Source organism: Orcinus orca, chromosome 5 (genome assembly GCF_937001465.1).
Source record: "Orcinus orca chromosome 5, mOrcOrc1.1, whole genome shotgun sequence".
In the NCBI taxonomy this organism is placed as follows: Eukaryota; Metazoa; Chordata; class Mammalia; order Artiodactyla; family Delphinidae; genus Orcinus; species Orcinus orca.
This window is the reverse complement of record NC_064563.1, coordinates 139766541-139772713: the sequence shown is the minus strand read 5'-3', so window position 1 is coordinate 139772713 and position 6173 is coordinate 139766541.

Here is a 6173-nt window from a genome sequence, read left to right as displayed (position 1 = left end):
GTACTGGGCAGAAGAAGTTGAGATGTGATGCAGGCAGGGCAAAGCCTTGGCCAATCAGCCAGGGCCTCTGGAGTGGAAATTACCCTTCAGTGTTGCTGACATTTGGCTGAAATAGCTGGCCTGGGAAGGTAAGAACTGCAGCCAAGTCTTTATCTATTTGTGGCCTTGGTCATATAATCAACCCCAAGAGGCTAGAGACCACGTGCTCCACAACGGAGATGGACCCTGTGGGAGCTGACAGCTGGAGGCTGACTGTGGACCACACTCCCTCCATCCTTGAAGAGGGATCTGAGCCACACAGCTCTGCATCTGTCATAGGCATGGTGTGTGTGTGTGTGTGTGTGTGTGTGTGTGTGTGTGTGTGCTTGTACTGTAACTCTTCAACTATTTTTCATAGTGAAGACTTATGAAGCCACTTTTAAAAGCAGTAGTCAGTCATTAGGTTAAGTAGGTGTGTTTCTTCTATTCCAGAGATTCCACTCCTGGTGATACACATCAGAGAAATTCTCCTAAGGGTCTATGAGTGGACATGCAAAAGAATATCCACTGCAGCAGTGTCTGTGCTGGAGTTGAACACATCTGAAGCGGTTGTCACTTGGGAAATGTGTAAATAAATCAAGGAATATTATCCAGATGCCAAACTAGGCATAAACACATCAGAATGAATAGACTTTAAAAACTTAGTGCCGAGTAAAGAAAGTAAAAACGCAATGTCAACTTTAGCACGTTACCATTTATATAAATTGAAACTTTGTAATTCTCAAGGGTACATACAAACTCAAGAATACTAGTCAAATACAATGGGGTGACTGCCCATGGTGGGAGAGAAAGATGGTTATGAGAATGGGAATGAAAGGCAATCAATCAATCGATCGTAATTCATCACAAACCGACGATCAGATTATGCCACTAAATGATGGCATGCCATTAACTAGGAGTATGATGAAGTTAATTCTGTGCATCTGAAGCTCAAAGGGGTAAACTAAAGAAAAAAATAGTGAATATTTCCTGGCCTCGGGTGTGCGCCTGCATCTGCCGCTAATGCTGGAGCAGTTTGGTCACTAGCGTCATCACCTGGCTGCTCTTCGTCACAACTCTAGGCCACTTCAGCTCGTTGACCTGTTCACCATGGAGTCTCATGGGAACTTCTGGATCTTTCTGTGCCTTGCTGCTTAGGCCGTGGAGATCTGGGGTGAGAACTACTTCAGAGGCTCCAGACCCCACTCTGCCATTTCTGCTCTAGTGAGACTACCTCCTGTTGCCTTTGGGCATCCCACAAAGTGGTCTTCTCCCAGAATTCCAAACAGGAATCGAAGCATGAAACCCTCTTTTTTGGGGTTCCCCTAAAACTAACTGGCATTTGTATTATCTTATCTCTCCTACCTCAAGGCCATTTGGGTAGGCGCTGGGCTTATTTGGGATCTGGGCAGCACCTTAGCTCTGGCCTCATTCCCTGGGAATCCCTCCAAGCTTCTCTTGGCAAATCTGGAACAAACACGTTTATCTTTCAGGTGTAATAGGAGCTACCATCCTTCTTGGTTTTATTGCGCTCTTTGTCTTTTACTCTTCCTGGTGCCCCCCAGCTAGAGAACCTTCTAGAATGAACCTGTTCAGGAATGTTTCAAGAGTTCTATTTGCATTTAAAGGTAATACATGAGTACTGAGACAAGTTTGAAAGTACTATAGTAAAGAACAAGAAGAAAATAAACAGATACATAATATCTCAACGTCTGAAGGACCATTGTCAAAATTTAGGGGCAGTTATCTTTTAGTCTCCATTCTGAGAACCTTATTTATATACTTTCTGGGAACCTTATTTGTATACTTGAAAGTGTAGTATATATGACATAGCATATATGTAACGTGCCATAAGCATTTTTTCCACGGCTAGAAGGTACTTTATTAAATCATGCCCCTCCTGTTAGAAAATCAGTTGGCTCCGTTGTTTTTGGCCATTAAGAGCTACAGAGTGATGGACATTCTTGATCACAATGCCTTTTCTGCATTCCAGATTATTTCCTTAGACTGAGAAGTAAAATTATTGGGTCAAAGGGTATAAACATTGTTAAGGCTTTTTATCTATTTTACTAAATTTCTTTCCTGAAAGGTTAAGTCCGTTTATCTGAATATGTATAAGGTTTCCACGCAGATAGGACCATTTTACCCATCCTCGCTAGCATTTGCCAAACAGCTTAGTTGTTACATGAAAGGATTATGAAAATGGTGAACTTGAAAGACTCCAGAATTAAGAAGTAAAAGTGTCCAAGTCATAACAGATTTATCTCTCCCTAAGTTTATTATTTTGGGGACTGTGACACTGTCAGAAGATTGACAGTTCTCTCGATTCCATTTGTTCTGTAGCTGTGCCTTGGTGACCAGCCAGCTTGGCAGTAAGTTGGCAATGTTTAATAAGATTGTCTTCCATGATTGAAACAAATGACTCTGTTTTTGTCATCAGAAATGGAACCTTTATGCATTTGTTTTAGTAATACAAGATCTGACATCATTAATAATCTGGGCTCGTGACTTGCGCTTGTTGAATACAATAGATGAATGAAAAATTTAATTTTTTAGTAGATCATAAAAGATGTGCCAATAGATCAAAAATAATTTAGGCAGAGTACCTCTGATGCACGAGACAGTCCATTGTCTCTACTTTTTTATCAGGCTGGCATGTACGTGCTGATACCATTCTTTGTGAATCCTCTCAATGCCATAATGTCGTATTCAAAAACTTGCCTTAGTTGGTCTTATCTCTCCAGCTTTCTCTTCCATTACCCTCCACCATGGCCTTGCTTGGCCAAGCAAATCAATCTGTGTAATGTCCCCCGAGGATGAATTGCGAATCCCACCTTCATGTTTTTCTCTCTGCTGTACCCTTTCCTCACGGGCAATCTGTGTAATTCCTCTCTCTTTCCAAGACCACATTTAAAACTCACTCTCTGGTTTCATTTCTCAGATCGCTCCCTCAAACCTAGCACTGACATCTTGAGTTTACAACACTTGGATTTTCCTCTGATTCAGTCCTGTGTGGCTTCTCCAGGACCTTATCTATACTTGGCATTGAACAGATAATCAACTTCAGCGGGTTAGAGACCATGAGTTGAATCCTTTGCCTTTTGATCCCCACCAATCAGTAATGTCTGAACTTAACAGCGTCATTTAAGATGTGTCTTCAACCCTGACTTCTCCAGTGTGTGCTTGAGAGGGCGTGATGGATTTGTGCCTGTCCGAGGCAAAGTAACACCTAGCCCAGAAGCATTTACACAGGGACTGTTTAAAAAAATGCCCAATTCTGCTTTTGTTCAAAAGGGAGAGGGAACTTCAGCGGCTCCCTTGTGTGCTCTTTGCCATGGCTCCTTTGTCCAGGGACCTGGAGAGGCTCCCCAGTGTTGCAACCAGTTCCCCTGGAGCCATGCAGACCAGAAATGATGCTGGGGATGGCGCTGGGGCCAGGGAAGAGCCAGGAGGACAGGAGATGGCTGGCAAGCCGTTGACTTTTGCTCAAAAGGAAGACTCTAGAAAATGTATTGAAGAGCCACCTTTGCCTGTCGCTCCTGAAGAACATGTATTTCACAGTGTCAGGGTGAAAATGTAATTCAATAATTGTGAGTAATTATGGCAGAAAGGTGATCAAATGATGTCACTGTGCCTCCTTTCATTACCCATGGGTGAAACTTATTGGTCCCTCAGAATTTTATTTTTTTCTCAAATGTACCATGGAGTTCTACTGTCTCTACAGATTCAAGAATATTAAAAAAAAAAAAAAGTCCTATGAATTTTTCTGTTTTATCTCTTGTAGGATTGTTGTTGGGTACAACACAACATATCTGTAAAGGGAACAAATTCCTCTCAGGTTGCAGTATCAGAAATGCAGTCTCTCCTCCCCCCTTTTAATAAAATTTTAGGGCACTGTGATCCTTGTAACTAATTCCCTATTTCCTTTGGCCACTAGGAAGCTTAGACCAAATTTTCAGACCCCTGCTAACAACTGCAGAGGACTGCTGGCTTGCATGTCTCTGCTTTTTCTTGCTTTCAGATGTACCATTTTTGCTGCCAATGATATGCTCAGTTCTTTATATTTTACCCTTTTGATTAAATTTATTTATTTTTAAATTAAACTTGTTATTCTGAGATAAGTGTAGATGCACATGCAGTTGTAAGAAAGAATACGGAGAGATCCAGGCTATTCTTTACCCAGTTTCCCCAAATGATAACATCTTCTTCAACTATTGTAAAATATTACAGGCAGGAAATTGACATTGGTGCAATCCACTAGCCTTATTCAGATTGGCTCTTTTTTTTTTATATATATATATAAGCTTCTCCAAATCATTTGTAGAAAGGGAGAGAATATAAATGAATAAATATCAACATTTATTCAATAATTAAATATAGAGAGGGTTCTTATGATATACCTAATAACTTTTTTTTAAAGATAAAAGCTTTTTTAGTTTTGGAATAAAAATATATATTGACCCCCAGCCACCAAGATCTAAAGATGGACCCTCTAATAATATCTTTGTGTAAACAGAACGGTGGTCATGACCTTAGTTAGACCTTCTGTCCATCAACTGAGAACCCACACTTGGGTGGGAGAAGCTTGGACTAGACCTTTCTACTTCCATTCTACCTCCCTGAGGCCAGCATATGCTCTTTGTAGTATTAGTAGGAGTTTAGTTTGTTTGTAATTAAGAGTCCAGATGCAACATAGCAATCTAATACAAATGAAACTATAAATTTGCTTTGAAGGACTTAGGCATTTGTTTGGAAGTGAAATTGTGTGTGGTTAAAATCTGTTGGCATGAACACTGCAAATCAAGCAATGAAAAAACAAGTTTATTTTGTGATCTTATGATCTTGTGCATTTTTCAAGACTCCATTGGTCACCTATCTATGAGCCATTCCTTTCTTCTTCCTAAATGTATTCTAGAAATACTCTCAGGGAAGGTGAGTTTCAGGAATAGACCATGATTGGTTCAATGCAAACTTAATAATTCCATTTCCTTTTGCTAGTGAGAAGTTTAGGGGTGGGTCTGTTCTTCAGTTCTGCCCAAGAAAGCACAAAGGCAAGTGATTCTAGGGACAGTTTTGCTCCCCAATTAAAAAAAAAAGATGCAGCAAATATCTAGAAATCAATCAATGTGATGCATCATATTAATAAACTGAAGAATAAAAATCATGTGGTCATCTCAATAGATGCGGAAAAAAGTTTTTGACAAAATTCAACATCCATTTACGATAAAAAATCTCTAGAAAGTGGGCATAGAGGGAACACCAGTGTTGTCTGCCGGCTGGTGGGTGAGGCTTGTTCTGAGGCTAGAGCAGGCTCACTGGTGGGAGGGGTCAGGGATTGGGGTCCGGTGCCCGCCCACTGGTGGGTGGAGCTGGGTCCTGGGGTCTCTGGATGCAGGGCACTGGAGGTCCCGGGTCTAGTGCTTATGCACTGGGGTGTGGGACCAGGTTCTGGGCCCTCTAATGGGCAGGGCTGTGTCCAGGGACGTCTGTGAGTTCTCTCTTCTGGTGGGTGGGGCCGTGTCCCTGCCCAGTTAGTTACTTGGCCTGAGGTGTCACAGGTCTCACAGGCTGTTGGGCAGAGGTGGGGCTGGGTTCTGAGGCTAACGAGCTAGAGGGAGGATTCCAAAATGCTGCTTGCCAGTATCCATGTGGCAGCAGTAACCATGTGGCAGAAAGAGCTCCCCAAAACTGCTGCTGCCTGTGTCTGTGTCCACAGGGTGAGCTCCAGTTGCCTCTTGCCTCTCTGGGAGATTCTCTGAGATCAGCAGGTGGGTCTGACCCAGGCTTCTTTCAAATTACTGCTTCTGCCCTGGATCCTGGAGTGTGAGCTTTTGTGTGTGCCCTTTAAGAGAGGAGTCTCCATTTCCCCCAGCCCTCTGGGACTCCTGAAAGCAAGCCCCGCTGGCCTTCAAAGCTAAATGTTCTGGGGAGCCCGATATGGGGCTCAGACCCTTCACTTCTTTTGGGGGAACCTCTGCAATGTAATTATTCTCCTGTTTGTGGGTTACCCACCTGGGAGTATGGGATTTGACTATACTGTGACCCTGCCCGTCCTCCCTGTCTTGCTGTGGTTACTTCTTTATATCTTTAGTTGTAGAAAATCTTTTCTAGTGGGCTCGAGTCTTTTTCACCAATGGTTGTTTTATAAATAGTTG